At 35.8% G+C, this 17,716-nt stretch overlaps 1 long non-coding RNA gene across 1 annotated transcript in view; it reads right to left on the bottom strand.

Moving 5' to 3' along the window:
• Nucleotides 1-859: 859 nt before the first annotated feature.
• The window catches only part of LOC141350267 (uncharacterized), a 143,650-nt gene continuing 126,793 nt past the window's right edge, over nt 860-17,716 (bottom strand). Inside the window, exons 4-5 of the long non-coding RNA XR_012358333.1 lie at nt 10,178-10,322; nt 860-1,018 (exon numbers count right to left, since the gene is read on the bottom strand). This is a non-coding gene — a long non-coding RNA (uncharacterized lncRNA). The remainder of the gene's footprint in view (nt 1,019-10,177; nt 10,323-17,716) is intronic.

Genomic DNA, 17,716 nt, shown 5'->3' with positions numbered 1-17,716 from the left:
GTAAACACTGAAAGACTATCGGGTGCGCGCGCAGCATGGGGTCAAACTGTTCATACCATCCAGGCTTTATAATTTAATATAACAGGGCTGAAAAATGATGACTTACCTGAAATGAAGTGAGCACTACAAACACAAGCCTCTTTGATATTTGCATTGTCCCAGCCTGCGCATTAATTGCTTGCAGCCGCAGATGTTGTATTTTTTGTTTTTGAGATTCTGCATGAATCGCGAAAACTTAACGGAAGACCTGGTGCGATTTTCACAGCCTACGACGTAAGTAGGCATTTTTAACGATATCGAATAATACGCAACTCAATCTGCTGTAATGACTTTTCTGACCCCGACATGCGCAGTGGGAACCGCCTGTGACGTGAACCGTGAAGGGGTCTATAGGAGATTAAACAAAACTTAAAGTGTGGGGAGGAGTCCACCTGTTAATAGTGCAATTTAGTAATTTAATTGTAATTGTATACTATTTTGTTTACACTCAAGTGTAACCAATCATACGCGAGCCCTTTATACGCGGGACTCGAATCGGTGATTGGAGCATGGAAGTCGAGTGTTCTAACAAGGAGGCTAAAGGCCACGTCCCCTAAAGTGTCTGTGGCCAAAGCACTACTTGTGCGAAAGTGGTACGATTTTTTTGTGAATTCAGCACAAAACTTTATTAAGCTTCTGTTGCGCTTCCAAAACAAGCTTGTTTAAATGTCTGTGATGTATAATCACTTTTTTTAACGAAAGTGTAAATGCTGTTTACACTTGACCGCCACAACTCATTAGGCAGGCTTTGACTAAATACTGCGTCACCCTCTTACTTTCGGTTTGTTTTCTCTGTCATTCACTATATATTTGCACTCACTCAGCCTGTGGGTTCGGCCCCTGGCAGCGGCCCACACTGGTTAGGGTGTAACCGCACCCCTCGTCTGTTTTATCCTCCCGATGCTCCTCTCAGCCATGTGGTGTGAGGTAACACGACTGACCACAACTGTAAGCTATTCCACCTTCTGCTCATGGAAACCTGGGAAGAAAGGATAGACCTTCAATTATGACCAGCATCTTCCAGAAGAAAAACACATTTTTTACAGTTTGTGGTTGAGGTATGGCAGCGGGGAGTTCAATGATGAGGTGGAAGAAGAACTGGCGAAATTAAATAACATCTAATGACCTTTATTATTGAGATTCATTAAAGGAGCATCAGGTCTGAGTGTAACCCAGGTTTTGCTGACGCCGTCAATAGCTTTAGCTGAACTGTCAATATGTTACTTTAGTAAGAAAGAGGTTTGTCTTTTGCACACACTGCAGACTGTGAAACAGGCTCTGGTCCAAACTGCAGTGAGCTGCCTACCACACATTGCATTTTATAAGTGGGAAACCATAAGAATAAACTGTCATTTATTAAAATTTGGGGTGTCTGCATTTTATCTCCAAATAATTGACTTATTTACAAAACTAAATAAGTAGTACCTAAGTAGAATTATTTTTAAAAAAACAAGCTCATGTAAACATACAATATTAATAAATGACAATGAGACAAGATTATAAATGCTAACGGAAATATAATAGAGTTTAATTAGGAAATATAACTAGTTTTAAAGGTGCAGTGTGTAATTTTTAACAGATTTTTAATTTGACAGAAATGCAAAATAATATACAAAACTATATTATCAGTGGTGTATAAAGACCTTTTTATAATGAACCGTTATGTTTTTATTACCTTAGTATGAGGCGTTTATCTACAAACACAGAGGGTCCCCTTACGTGGAAGTCGCCATTTTGTGCCGGCATGTTTTTACAGAAGCCCTTAACGGACAAACTTTTTTACTAAGTTGTCTCAGACGATGGCATGTTTGTCCGGTGGTGGCTACCATAGCTTCTCTATGCATTTTAAAAGCAAGGGGTGAGCAGTGTACTGAGCCGTTGGTTGCAATTCGCAACCTCACCACTAGACGCCGCTAAAATTTACACACTGCACCTTTAACAAACATGCCTTACTAAAAAAATTATTGTGTGCATTTTGAGGCAAAACAAATGGCACTGATGTATTTTAAGATATGTCAGTGCAAGTTTTTTTTCAGTTTGGACAGCTCTTACATTTATTTTAGTCTCGGACTAGTCTAATCCCTGTCAGGGAAACCGCCCAGATAAGACTTAGTTAGCTTTAATAGCATCATAGCTTACATAAACATTTATCAACTGTAAATGTTAAGTGAGAAGTTAATAGGAGGAGCGCTATTTGTCTGGCCAATTTAACATCCTAAGACCTCGATGTCCATCACATTTTTTTGTTGTTTTGCACCATAATACTTAATTCTGTGTAACTAGAACCTGTTGTACACAAATATGGACAATTACACTGCTTTATGTTCTTAGAAAAATATTTGGTTATTATATTTATTGGTTCTTCCTAACCCCCAAAATAGCTGGTAGAAATCTAAAAAAAAAAAGACAAACCAAATTTCGGGTCTTATGAGGTTAATGCCTGTTAATAGAGTTGCTGTCTATAGTATACTGTAAGCATTTTTGGTAATTACTCATATGCTCAACCAAAGGCTGATCGATACTTATATATTCATTGTTGTAATCATATGCCCTAATTGTTTGTAAAATTAAAGTAATTAATAAAAAAGTCATTTATTGGAATAAAATTTGGGAGGCATGCTGCCTTATATGGTCTTCAAGACAATATTTTGAATAAACATTATAAATATCCAATGAAGGAATCACATTGTGATAGTCAATATTTCACTGTTTCTATGGTTACATAGGAAAAGAAAAATGAACGGTTTAGGATTGTAGGTGATGTTTTTCTTCTTCTTTCTATACACAATATTTTCTCCCACTGTAGCTCCATGTGAGATGCGCTTAAAATTCAAATCTTTTCTGAAAACAAAGTTTGGTTGTGTGAAAGCCAGTCGTCATTTCAATGGTGATTTGAGCGTGACTCAAAAAGATCAATTTTCAAATGAAGCCTGTGGGTATTTAAGTAGCGTCAAACATTTGAAAGCCTTTGATTTTAGTCCTGCATGCTGAATATGTCACAGTATTTACAAACAAGAATACCAGTTTAAAATGCAGGCAACTCTGTCTGAGTTTGTTTAACGTCCTGAAACCCTACCATTGATGGAGCTAAAATTGTGTTTAAAATTTATTTAACCATTTTCGAATGGATTTGATTCAATCACATTTCAAGCAGTCTGTCAGCGTTTAATAAAACACAGCTCTTTTTAAGTTTACTTAACCGTAGTAAAACATGTTGAAGATGAAAGATCAGAAACAAATATTTCAACTGGCATAGTTTTAAATCAAGTTCAATAAACACATAGTACTGAATGAGGGAATCCTCATAGGAGCAATTTAGTAGACCTAGCTCAAATGCCGTTTTAAAAGGGCTTCACAAGAACATAAATCCATACTTTTGGTTTTTCAGCTACAATATACTGTATATTGGATAAAGGTTACAAATAATGTATCATTCCAAGTTAGATTTCTTAGGAAAATAATCGAGGTTTTAAAGTTATTGCAGAGCTTCAAAGACCCCGGCACTCGCATCAGATGCCAAAGATTAAGAATAGAAATGAAACACTTTTTTTCTGTGAATGCTGTTCTGTACAAAAACAATCTGAGGCAAAATTGAATAAAATTATAGTGAATAAATGTTACTCCTTACAAATGTTACAAATTATTAAAAATGAATCAGCATTGAAGCATTAACAATAATTTAATAAATTATATCAAATACAGTATTTGCCCCCTAGTTACATCATTATATTAAAAACAAATACATTTTTTGATATATTCTCATATTTTGATTAGGGCTGTCAAAAGATTAATCGCGATTAATCACATACAAATAGGGCTGTCAAAAGATTAATCGCGATTAATCGCATACAAAATAAAAGTTTGTTTTTGCTTAATATGTGAAGGTATATACACTGAAAAAAAATATTCATCGAATTTAATCAATTTTTTTAAGGTAAGTTGTTGCAATCAATTTATTTAAGCTACATTTTAACAAAAGTTTTATATTTTATTTTACTTTACTAATCTTTTTTGTTTTAATGTAGCTTAAATAAATTGATTGCAACCACTTACCTTTAAAAAACTGATTAAATTCAATGGATCATTTTTTTCAGTGTATATGTGTAAAATTTCTTAACACTGAAAAAAATGATTCATTGAATTTAATCAATTTTTTTAAGGTAAGTTGTTGCAATCAATTTATTTAAGCTACATTTAAACAAAAGTTTTATATTTTATTTTACATTACTAATCTTTTTGGTTTAAATGTAGCTTAAATAAATTGATTGCAACCACTTACCTTAAAAAAATTGATTAAATTCAATGAATAATTTTTTCCGTGTACATACATGCATGTGTGTGTATTTATATATACAAAATAATTACACACAGTGCACACACATATATTATGCAAAAACAGACTTTTATTTTGTATGCGATTTATTTTTATTTTTTATTATGCCAATTTGTGAAAACTGATCATATCTACTTGATGTATGTATATTGATGAATATGCATCAACCATTGCACAGAAAACATTACAGATTACAGTTTAGGCCTCTCATGCTAATGTTGAGTCTGGGGTCGATCTTGTGTGATATTAAACGGCTCTTTCAGTAAAAGGTCGACTCGACAGGCATGTTGTTGAGCAGTACACAGGAAGAAACACGCACGTATGCACGGACCCACACACATTTTTTCCACAAGACTGGGGGCATCTCTTCATCACAGGAATTCTTGGGGAATTTCTGCTCTACCTCGCAGGCAAATGAAATTAGTGGAGATTGTGGTGACAAAGTGCTCATTGTGAGAATCACACAATGTGGTTCTTCATCCTATCTGCACCGCTTGGGGTGGAAAGTCCTGTCTTGAAGGCTGGTCCACTGGCCTGCAGGGGTGCTGTTATCCTCCCCCCTGCCCTAGTCACGGTGGGACGCTGGCCAAAAAGGAATGATTAACAAGAGAAGAGGTGTTTGTTGTGCCCTTGGTTGACATGAGAAAATGCCCTTATGGTCACCTGACACACATGCTCATTTGCAACCTGTACTTATAGCAAGCTTACTATAGCCAATTGTTATTTTAGAGATTATCGAACCAGCTTTGAAATTTTGATTATGTTTAAATTTGGATATTTTTTCCATTTATGAAGTCTGCACTCTGTGTACAAAAAATGGAAAGTAAACTAAAGATTTTAAGATCAATCGTGTTGACCTGACGTGACATGTAGATACATATACAGGTGAGGAAGTTTGGGAGTGGAGTGTTGACATTGAGGAAGTATTAGGAGCATAAAATATTAGGATGACCTACTTACCTGTCAACCTACAGTATGTATTTACTCTGTAAACCCTGCTTGTGCATTCATTACTACCTATCAGCATGTCCATGAGGCCATGCACAGTTAGATACATATACAACCGTGTGAATATTTCACTGAAATCATCATCAAAGCCAACCAAGCTCTTGTGGGAAAAAAAATTCATTGTGTTAAAATAACTCATGCCATTGCATGATAGCTAAATACACTCTAAATTATGTTTTCACCTTTTGTCCCATGTTTTAACCACTGACAACCTTATAGCTATATAAACACAAACTTGCTGTACACTCTCAACAATAAAATACAAAAGATGTCATTGGGGCAGTACCTTTTAAAAAGTACACATTTGTACCTAAAGGGTGCATATTAGTACCTTGAAGGTACATATTGGTACTTCAGAAATATTGGTATCTCAAAGATACCAAAGATGGGTATTGTCCCACTGACAACTTTTGTACCCTTATTTCTGACAGCATATATAATTGTGTTTTCAATAATATCATTCATAAATGACAAGCTAGCAAAACCACAAAGTTTTAACAATAACTGCAAATATGTTTATGTTCAATATTGTTGTTATGTGCTTCGTAATGTTGTCTCACCGGTAAGTTAGACATGAAGTAATTTATACACTTATATATTTTAACGGAAAACACCACTGCTTTTCAATATTTTACTATGTTCTTACCTCAACTTAGATAAATAAATACATACCTATCTTTATTCAATGCGTGCACTTAATCTTTGTACAGCGCGTCATGAATGTGTTAGCATTTAGCCTAGCCCCATTCATTCCTTAGGATCCAAAAAGGAATGAATTTAGAAGCCACCAAACACTCCCATGCTTTCTGTTACATGAGTAGTTACACAAGTAAGTATAGTACAACGAATGGATAAAATCAATAAAAATAGATTATAACATTCGTTGTCAACTAATTTAATTATTGATTAGTTGGTCTGTAATGTCACATGCTCTCGAACCACCGTCGGCCAACATGCACACGTGTCAGGTGCTGTTTCTTCATACAGCGGGAGCTGCCTGCTCAAAGGCAGTCACGTTTTATTCATACAATGCAAGCTGTGCGCAAGCTGTGACCACCTTCTCTCTGCTTATTTATCTAATCTGAGGTACTGAACACAATGTTTTAGGTCTTTTCTGACTTCTGGCAGATGAATATCGCTAATTTTAGCCTTTCATTGATACTAAACTAAAGCAGCTGATCTGTGTGAAGTTGCGTGTGAAAAGTTGCGCAATCTTATTTCATCAATTATGCTGAAAATTCAAAGAAAGCTCTAACATATACATGTACAGAACACTGTGCAGCATGTTTAATAACAACCCAAGCAGCGGCCTCCAACATAATATTAGTTTGCGTCCATATAAACTCGTCATTACTCCCGCTCGGGTTGGTAGAGTGGTAGAGAATTGCGCTTGCAGAGCGAAAGGTCATGGGTTCAAACCCAGAGTACACAAGTACTGATAAAAATGTATAGCTTGTAATGCACTGTAAGCCACTTTGGATAAAAACGTATGCCAAATGCATAAATATAAACACAGTCTCCACAGACCACCCCCTCAAAGTATTCAGGACAAAAGTGGACAAAAGAGACGGATTTAAATACCAAGTGTAAACGTGATGTGTCTCTCTCGTCCACTTGTGATCCGATTAAAAAAAACAAATCGTAATACCAAGTGTAAACAGCCCCAAAAAGTCAGGTGCTGTTTCGTAATACAGCGTAAGCTCAATTTTACTTCATACGCGAGCTGCACGTTTATTTAGGCCATCTTCTGACCAGCCAACCAGCTTCATTTTGTTAATTGATATTTTGACATTTAAAGATGTTTTACTATTTTATAGCTGCACAAACTTTTTTTCAAGGCTTAAAATATCTAAATCCAAAATATTATATTAGTAAAACTCTGTAGTAGTGTGTGGCTTTTGTACTTTTATTAGTACACTTCTACATTTGAACACCCTAATTTAGTGCCTTATTTAGCTATAATAGGTGAAAACATCTAATTAAAGGTGCAGTGTGTAATTTTTATAAAGATATCTTGACAGAAATGCAAAATAATATACAAAACTAAATTACCAGGGGTGTATAAAGACCTTTCATAATGAACCAGTATGTGTTTATTGCCTAATGAGACATTTTATCTATATACAAAGAGGGTCCCCTTACATGGAAGCCGCCATTTTTCTACAGAAGCCCTTAACGGACAAACTTTGACAAAGTTGTCTCGAACGATTTGTCCGGTGGCGGCTACCGTAGCTTCTCTATGTGTTTCAAAAGCAAGAGGTGAGCAGTGGACTGAGCCGTTGGTTGCAATTCGCCAACAAAAAATTTGCCAATAAAACTCACCACTAGATGCCGCTAAAATTTACACACTGCACCTTTAAGTAAATATTTTTATTTTATCCGATTAGTCAATTAATAGAAAAATAATTGCCCGATTAATCGATTAGTTGCAGCCCTGAAGTATAGTGGCACAAAATAAAATGTGCCGATTGTTTTAGCGGATAAAAAATGAGCCCTATTTTTTGTGGCAGAAGAGCACTTCGTTTGCAAACTTAAGTTAATATTACTGCGCCTGAGGTCTAACTAAGTGCTCTTTCACTATACAATATAGTTCTCATTTTTATCCACTTTAAAAATGCCACGTTTTATTTAGTGCCACCATACTTACTCATGTAACTACTCATGTAACAGTTTTTAAATAGCGAAAACATGGAAGTATTTGGTGGCTTCTAAATTTATCCCTGTTTGGATCCTAAGAAATGAATGGGGCTAGGCTAAATGCTAACACATTAATGACGCGCTGTACAAAGATTAAGTGCACGCATTGAAAAAAGATAGGCATGTATTAATTTGTCTAAGTTGAGGTAAGAACATAGTAAAATATTGAAAAACGGTGGTGTTTTCCTTTATGTGTCTTATGAGTATGACGCATTGCTGCTTTGGCTGGTATGTTCATGTGTTGTGAAGGAGGCGTGGCTTTAAAGGGAGCTCCTTTGAAGGATGAGTAGGATCTTTTCTCCTTGCTTTCAAAACTAGCCAGCCGCTATAAGACTGCTAAACTCTGATTGGATGAGCTGTGTTTAAGCTGTTTTGAAACGCAGAAACGTCTGCATTCATTAAAGATAGTACTCTACGGTTGACAACCACAAACAGCCAAACTATTGTTAAGATAGTTAAGCTATTAGTTGGTAAATAACTTTTTAAATTATTTGTAATGAATTCAACTCTTTTTGAACATTGGTTTCTTTTATTATAAAATTTTTAATTTTTACAGTTCTGTAATTTGAGCAAACTTGGTTTAAACGGTTGAGCTTAATGTAGCATTCAGTTGTGATGTTATGTTTGGCTTTGTTAGAAGCCTACAGCTCAGTAACTAAATATCAATAAATATTCCGAAAGTGTCCCAGTTTACCCACTTTTACGACTACTTCAAGTAATCTGCCATTAAATTTGATTTGCAAGTAAATTAGCTTGATATTATTCAGAAACTCTGAGCTCTGTTCAACATTTAAGATTAAGTATTTTTTAAGTTAAGGAGCAATCGAGAAGCCCTGCACCTGAGGCTGAAGAAGAGCTCAGATGAGGTACATCTGGAAATTCGGGGTTACAAGTCTTCCATGGCATCACAACAAACTTTTTGATGTATTTAATATTTGGCTCGAAAGCAAAATCAGAAGTGGAAAGAGATCACGTCTGCGGTTTATCTGAACCTTTTTTTAAAGAAAAGAAAATCAAATAGGATTTGAAATGCTTTCAATGGACACTGTCCAAACTTCAATACGATTCTGCGCTTTAGGTAGTGATCTTCACTAGTTGGGTAGTATTTATGCATATGGACTTTGGAATGCCAGCTTTTTCTATTTGTTGAACACAGAGAACTTTACATTTCAAGCTTGGCAACGCGCGGGTAGATGAAATCTCATTGTTGGGACGGTATTCTAAAAATATGAGATGATCTGTTCGCTATTAAGGAGGTCTTTGTGGATGGCAGTTGGTCATACATTCCTTTGCACAATTACACATTGCCCCCTGTTCTAGGAACAGAGGTAGCATTATAACTGTAGCACACCATTGCATTTGGGGTTTCGAACTGACAAAATCAAATGAAACGCTAACTCAAAACATACACGGGTAGCTCTCATACTTGAATGTTAAATTTGATTTTACTTGTTATGTTTTCAGAAGAAATAAATAAAAAATCCCTTTGTCAAAATGGCAAGTTGTTTCCAGTCCAAATAAACACGCTCTTTGTTCAAAGTCCAACATATTTTTGCCTGAAGCTTCAGTCATTATCCTGTGCCTGGCCTTTATTGAAGTATGGCAGATTTGCACATGTAAGTATGAAGACCTTTTCCCAAATCTTTAAAAACAGGTCTACCATCTTTGGACAATATCACTTTGAATGGTGAAGATACAGTACTTGGACGGTTGTGCTGTTTGAAAAGCTATCACTTGAACACACTGCATTAGAAATAATCAACTGATTATTTTTTTCCTGTAAATTAAAAACTAAATGTGAATGCTTCTTCTCAGCCTTGCTCTGTTTTCTTTTTGCCAATTTGTTTATTTGCAACAGTTCACATGCATTGTGACATTCCTCAAAGATGGGAACAAATGAAAACACTTTTGTGATATCTTGATTAAGGGTTAATGTATACACTCTAAGAAAGGATGTGTTAATTTTAACACATTGTTTTGTGTTAAACTACTTAACACATTATGTGTTATTTTATAACAAACCTGCAAATGTCGTGTCTGACCAATCAGAATCAAGCATTATAATGAGCCATGAATAAGGACTTATAACGTGTTACTTACTTTTACTGATGTGAGCCTGCAGAACTGTACAGCAGAACCTTAAAGATGCAGGCAGCTCCTAGCACTGATTCTGGTGAAGAACCGGTGTGTTCTCTGTGAGCAGGTGCAGGCATTGACGTTCCAACTTCTTCTGACCCTTTATCCACTGCAAAAACATAATATAAATGAAATCACACACAATAACTCATTATACATGTGACACATTATATCAGCAAATAAAAAATAAATATTCTAAATTAAAATAAATGAATAAAAGTAACTCAAAAATTGTAAAAATGCTAAATGTAATTTGCAAACAGATCACAAAAATAAATTCCTCTGATAGTGCTGAATCAACATGATCTCATGGAAATCCATGTTATAGTCACAGAAAATTTGATCACTACTGTATAACAACAGACAATCCTATAGTTGTCAAAGGAACAAAAAAGAAAAAAGGTCAAGATCAATATTTGATAAAAGCAACTATGGGAATATTTTATTCATACTGTATGTGACCAAAGCAGAGACACTCGTTTTTTCTACAGTTTTTTTATACAGTTAGGGCACACTCAACCAGACCGAGTCGTGCCCAAAGCACATTGTCCTCCCTACCAATTCCCCCACTTGCATGCACTTACACTGTACTTTTATTGATCTTTGCCGGAGCACGCTTTCGTCATTAGGATGCGATTGTTTTGAAGAAAACAGGAAGTGAGTTTTCCCTCTCAACACTGGAGCCCATCGTTATGTTAAAGGATTAGATTCTTAAAAAAATCCAGATAATTTACCAACCACCATGTCATCCAAAATTTTTTTTTTCAGTCGAGAAGAAATTATGTTTTTGAGGAAAACATTCCAGAATTTTTCTCATTTTAATGGACCTTAATGGACACCAACACGTAACAGTTTTAATGCAGTTTAAAATTGCAGTTTCAAAGGACTCTAAACGATCCCAAACGAAGCATAAGGAAACGATTGTCATTTTTGACAAGAAAAATAAAAATATGCACTTTTAAACCACAACTTCTCGTCTATCTCCGGTCATGTGACACGCCAGTGCGACCTCACGTAATTGCATAATGCTGTGGGAAGGTCACGTGTTACATATATGAAACGCACATTTGCGAACCATTTTAACAATAATCTGACACAAAGACATTAATTATTATCGTTCGACATACAACAATGTCGGAATGGTCCTCTTTCTCCACACTTGTAAACACTGGGGCATAGTTTCGATACATCTTCCGTGACCTCTTGACGTGATGACGTATTACGTGAGGTCTCACTGGCGTGTCACATGACCCGAGATAGACGACAAGTTGTGGTTTAAAAGAGCATATCCCTCTATTTTTCTTGTCAAAAATGACAACCGTTCCGCTAGACAAGACCCTTGTGCCTCGTTTGGGATCGTTTGGAGTCCTTTGAGACTCTGTTGAAACTGCAATTTTAAACTGCATTAAAACTGTTACGTGTTGGGTGCCATTAAAGTTCATTCAATTGAGAAAAATTCTGGAGTGTTTTCCTCAAAAAACATAATTTCTTCTCGACTGAACAAAAAAAAGACATCAACATTTTGGATGACATGATGGTGAGTAAATTATCTGGACTCTTTTAAGAAACTGGACTAATCCTTTAAGTTTGGAACATGATGACACGCAGCCCTATCACCATGCCTGTTATATTGCTTAGTCGATCTATCACTTGCGGCATTTAGATGTTCACGTAACCCTGCTGCATCAGAAGGTTTTAACAAAGGCAGAAAAGTCCCTGTCAAATCTAATGTGCTCTGAGTTGTCACACCACTGAAAAATGTTATTTTTAGCCACTTAATCAAATTTGAATGATAGAAAAAAACATCAAGTAAACAAAATAAGTTATCAAAATCTTGGAAAAATAGGCAGCATTCTCTGCTCTCAAACTGGGGGGCCATGTCTGCTTGTCAGCGCTGAAACTACACCCACTCGCAGGAGAGCTGCCGTCTCTCTCAACTTTTAAATACAGTTACAAATTCAATGGATGCTCGCGATTGTGTTTGTGTGTTTGTCTGCCCATAAAATCTTGAACACAGAAAAGGTTAAAAATGATTTAACAATATAACTCTGCAATTCAGTACTACACAGTTTGCAGTCTTTGTGGAATGTTTCAGCAATACATTTCCAACATTTATAATGTGTTTAGAAACAATTTTCACGATTGACTTTAGAGAGACTTTAATGATTGTCGTGCAATTGACATCTCGCCTTTTGAACCGCACTATGACGCGATTTGCAATCGCACTGTGCGTTCTCCGCCTGAGCCTAAGTGAACGCCGCCCAAGCCCACCTCTGCAAGCGGGCCAATGTGTGATTAACCAAACCGCACATGGGTACGGTACGGACCGATCACACTATTCAAATGAACCAGGCTTTGGGGGTCAAACGCGCTCAGACGCGGTTTGGTTTGGATAATGTGAGTGCGCCCTTAATGTCATTTGCTTGACTTGCATTGTTCCTAATGTCTGTCATAAAAGTCAAAAAACAGTGACTTCTCTCACACGGCACAGACCACTAATCTTATTTTACAGGGCTGTGGCATACTTGCCAACTATTTACAGGGCTTCGCTAATTGCCGTCAACCCATCAAAATTTTAACTCATACAGAGCAAGAACACAAAAGCGACGATGGACTTAGCAAAGAGATTACAGCTTTTAGAAGTACATGCGGTAAAGATTTAATCAACCCTCTTGTATTCTGGCACAGAATTTTTGACCTCATGGATTCTGGGCTTGATTTTCCAAGAACGAACATATCATACCTGTTTCTTAGCATAAATTTATATCATCGTTGCCGCACGACCCGGCTAAATTTTTAGCGTTCTTCACAAAAAATAACAAGTCCTGCAAGTCCTTAATTTTACTCTTCGACCTGAAATGCATCCACCCAGACAGTGTATCCCCGGAGGATTGCGACTGTTGTGGCAGCAATAATTTAACCGCTGACCTCTCGAATGATATTGTCTCTTTTTCTTCAACCAGATTTTCCACAAACTCATTTGATCACATATCTCTTCAGCATGTTTCCCCTGGAGAACCCCTGAGTTGAACAAAGATAATCTCGCTGCATTCCTCCATTTCCTCCTGGTGGGAGGTAGAGCTCTGATTCTAGTGATGAACACATCTTGACTCGCTGTACTGGTCCATCTGGGTTCAATATGGCCCTTGTCACTATGTCATCTATGCCTAAACAAATCCTTTGATTTTGGAAATCACAGACGGGAGTGCAATTTCTTGTTTTTGTCTTCAAGGGAAAAGATTGTGCTTGTGGTTAAACTACCTGCTTTTGAAATGGAGAAACTTCATTTTAAGATTTAGAAGTCGACTCACAGTCTATTTATTTATCTGTCTTGTGGGCTATAAATAGAACTTGTATAAATATCTGTTAACAATTGATTAAAAAAAAACTTTTTGGAAGGCCCAATGCTTTGATGGTTAAGGTTTAATGAAGATTTCTTTGAAGATGTCTTTATTCTGAAAAATAGGCAGATGTGCGATCTACATTAAAAGAATTGCAAATCATTTTCTCTTTTTTTGGATTTTTTCTGATTGCTTTTTTATGTGTGAGAGTGTAGAGGTTATTCAAGCATGTTAGGCATGTGTTGTTTAATGCATTGAAAAATAAATTGGTAACACTTTACAATATAGTTGTATTTGTTACAATTTGTTAGCAAATGCACCTTATTGTAAAGTGATACCAATAAATTCAAGGTAGATTCACATAATGCAAAAATATATAAACAATCTGTCTATGGAACTTTAAACTCGTGGCATCTGTGGCGTTACAGAGTAAGGTTTCAAATGGTCTTTTCGATTGGATTAGAGGTACTAAAGTGAGCAGAAAGGAGGTTGTACAGCTGTCAATGGACCCCCAGGTGAATAGGACGGCCATGGCTTAAGGCTGTCTAAGATAATGGCTCTTCCTGACCCCTTCCTGTTCTACAACCTTAAGATCTTACCACTAAGAGTTTAATGATTAATCCTTCAAAGAGTCTCACTCACATTTTCCTGTTTGTAATCTAATGGCACATTTTCAGGGTTTTGTTTTATTTGTCAAATAAAAGAGTACAATGCTGTAGCACTTCTATAGTGGCTTTCCAGCAAAACCTCACTCTCTCTGTTGGTAATGGCCAAATGATGCTCTAAATATAAGTCATGTTGCATTAAAATGTTTATGATATTAAAGTGGTGTTGCACAATTTAATATTTACATTTATATGGGGATCTCAGATGCAAAAGCCACTAAACGCCACCTCTGTCAAAAATGAGATACTGGTATTGACCGAATGCTCTTTGCACGTGTTATATGTTTATCAAATACTTTTGCTTCAAATGCGCTTAATCCCACCCTTAGGTCATATAGAAATACCAGTTTCTTTAGCAAAGTCACAGATGATGAATTGGATGAATAACAACACGCCTTTGTCAGATTTCAATTTTCGAGTTTTCTACCTGCTAAAGGAGGTTTATATTAGGATATTTACCAAATTTTTAAGCATTTTATTCAGAAAGGACAGTAAAGAGTGAGAAAGATGAAGGGACGATGAGGTGGGATTGGGTCAACATTCAAATTTGGGTGCCTTGTGAGTACTAATAATACAACCCGAATGTGGCAGCCGCACACTGTAAAAAAATCCGTAGAAATTGTAGCTGCCAGTAACTTACCGTAGATTTAAATTTATGTTATTTACTGGCAAAATTTTGTTCAAAGTTAAATGAACATTAAACATTTACAAATGTTGTAAAAAGTAAAACTAAAAAAACAGCATCAAGCAAAACATTCTGGAAAACAAAATCTGAAGCAAAAAACAGAAAAAGGTTGATGATGATTTCTGATTCCCAGAATGCCCTGCACGAGGCTGCTACTTTATAGTTTCACTCTGTAAAGACAAAGACTTGTTTATATTTAAAATGTATTTAACTTTGAACAAACTCTTGATAGTAAATAACATAAATTTAAATCTACGGTAAATTACCGGCAACCCAGCTGCAATAACATTGTAATTTCTACTGAATTTTTTTACAGTGCATGCATTATAGGACCCCCTAATGTGTGCTTCAGTTTTTTATTTTTACATTTTACATTTGCAATGTTTCAAGATATTTTAGTAATTTTGAACCTATTTATATGTCTTTTCCAAAGAAGTGGATTTTTTTAGGCAAAAAAGTTTGCATACACTTAGAGGGTTTTGCAACAAAATACTTTTTCATAATTTATTAAATAACAATAAAAATGATTGAAGTGACATTTGTAAAAAAATATGGCATTTCAATCAACCAATAATTATTTGATTGTGAAATGACTGAACCTAAACATAAAATCCTGATCAAAAATCATTTTTGAGGCACAGGGTTTTGCATCTGAACTCTTTATTCATTATATAATAATTATATATAATTTTATATCATATATAAATTATATATTATTATATATCATTTTAATTTTCTATATTTTTTATTTTTTATAAATAAGCATTTCAAATTATTTTGTACATAATTTTATTTTATACTGTGGGAAGCGACTTGGACAAAGCATTTCTCTAAATATCATACTGTGTATAGTTATGTACGTGCCAAAAAATTTGAAACTAGTATTGTATACTCCAGTAACTTCTGCATATGTCAGCCTTATGCATAATGAAATATTGTATTAAAGAAACTCTGCTTATACAGTACACATAATAATATTTTTGATCTCTGCATAAAAGTAGGCCTGCATAATTAGACAAAACATTTATGATAATACAGGGCCTCAGTAAATGAATAATGTCCATTCAATGCTTTCCATTTGAGGAGGATCTTTATCTCCTGGACAAAAGAACACAGATGAACAGGTGACAGAGCCCTCCCAACAACTCAAATTCCCACTGACTGCGGCCCCTTTCGGCCTAGCAGATGGCACTAGCCTCGTTGCTAGGGATAAGGAGTAAGGAATCCATTTTTTAATTCCAGATTATTTACTTCGGCACGGCAAGCAATATCCAAAGCTTTCCCAAGGCCAAAAGGGGAGGAGGATGTATTGAGAGAAGACACAGGCCAGGTCAACAGTCACTTTCATAGGCGAAAAGACTTGTCAGTACAGCTGGCTGTGCTCACGGAGACCTCAAAGAGACAGATTTGCTAAATGCTGCCGTGGTTCACTTGAGGTGCCTGGAAAGGGGGGCTCAAAATGTTTTTATCAGGTGAAAGCTTGTTGGCTCTTCTAATTAATGAAAACATGCTCTACCTTTTATGCTCTCAAGTTTGTTGCTTAGAAAAACAACTGGTCCACTGGACACATACAAACATCGAGTAAGTGGGGATTCCAGCCAAGAGGGAAATGCTGGTGGTCTCTGAAAACGTTTGATGAAGCAGCTCTGCCGCGGCAGCTGATGTTTGTTTTCATCTCACCAATCTCTTTATCGGGCTCATTTGTAGCAAGAAACAAAAACAGAGGTTTTTTTTTTTGTTCTGAGAAAACAGTCATGTCCACCTAGACAAACCTAAAAGGAATGATGTCAGATGTTACTGGCCAGACAGGAAATGTTAGATTAAAGGGATCAATGAATGAAATGGAATTGACAACTTTCCAAGTTATCGGTCACTGTTATTATAATACATCAAAATAAATAAGTCCAATATTCTACAGTCTTTTTTATACTCATGACTATGCAGCTGTGACTACTTTAATTCAACCATAAATAAATCCCCAGTGCGAAAAAGGCTGTTACAAATGTTTTAGTAGTTTAGTATTGACTGCAGCTCTGCATGCAAATGCTTTTGGGTCACAGATGATCTGATATTGTGACTGCATTTACACTCCATCATGTGCAAAAGCAGTGGTACTTTTTTAGCAGTGGTACTAAATTTAGGACTCACCCAAGCTAAACAACCCATGCAGGTGATGTTGAACTTAATAAGTTTAATGTGGACAAGTGTAGTTGAACAGATAAACATATAGAACCTCAACCTCCATGGGTTTCAAAGTAACACCACAAGCTAAAAGTAATATTGAGGAAATGTGACACCTCTTTGGCTAATTTGGTTATCAAAAGATGACTACTGTGTCTATACAGGCCACTAATTTCCCTGTAGTAGGTTTCATATTAGTTTGTGGTACCAGTTCAATAGTTTCAATAGAGTAAAGAACAGAAAGTTTCCCAGTTTCAGTACTGTACACTGTTTCTTTTAAGTGAATCCTTATATGTGACCTGAAAGTAACAGTGAGCCATGAAACTCACTATAAGTGACATCAATAAAATCTACACTATAAAAATGCTGGGTTATTTTTGAAAGGGGTCAATATAAACATTTTCTAGAAGTTATTTTAACTCAATGGCTGGGTTTGTCCCATTTTGACCTAATGGTGCGTTGAAAATAACCCAGCTTTTTAGAGTATATTTTTGAATTTACATCTAAATGTAATTTAAATCCAATAAATCTATTTATTAACTTGTAAGAATTCACTCTTTAAAATGGTGGGTTGTTTAAAACCAAAGGTATACTAGGGCCATCCACATATGAGCGCCATCTGCATGATGTC

This window comes from Misgurnus anguillicaudatus, chromosome 17 (genome assembly GCF_027580225.2).
Source record: "Misgurnus anguillicaudatus chromosome 17, ASM2758022v2, whole genome shotgun sequence".
NCBI lineage: Eukaryota > Metazoa > Chordata > Actinopteri > Cypriniformes > Cobitidae > Misgurnus > Misgurnus anguillicaudatus.
Note: the sequence above shows the minus strand (reverse complement) of the source record. Positions and strands in the feature narration are given on the sequence as shown.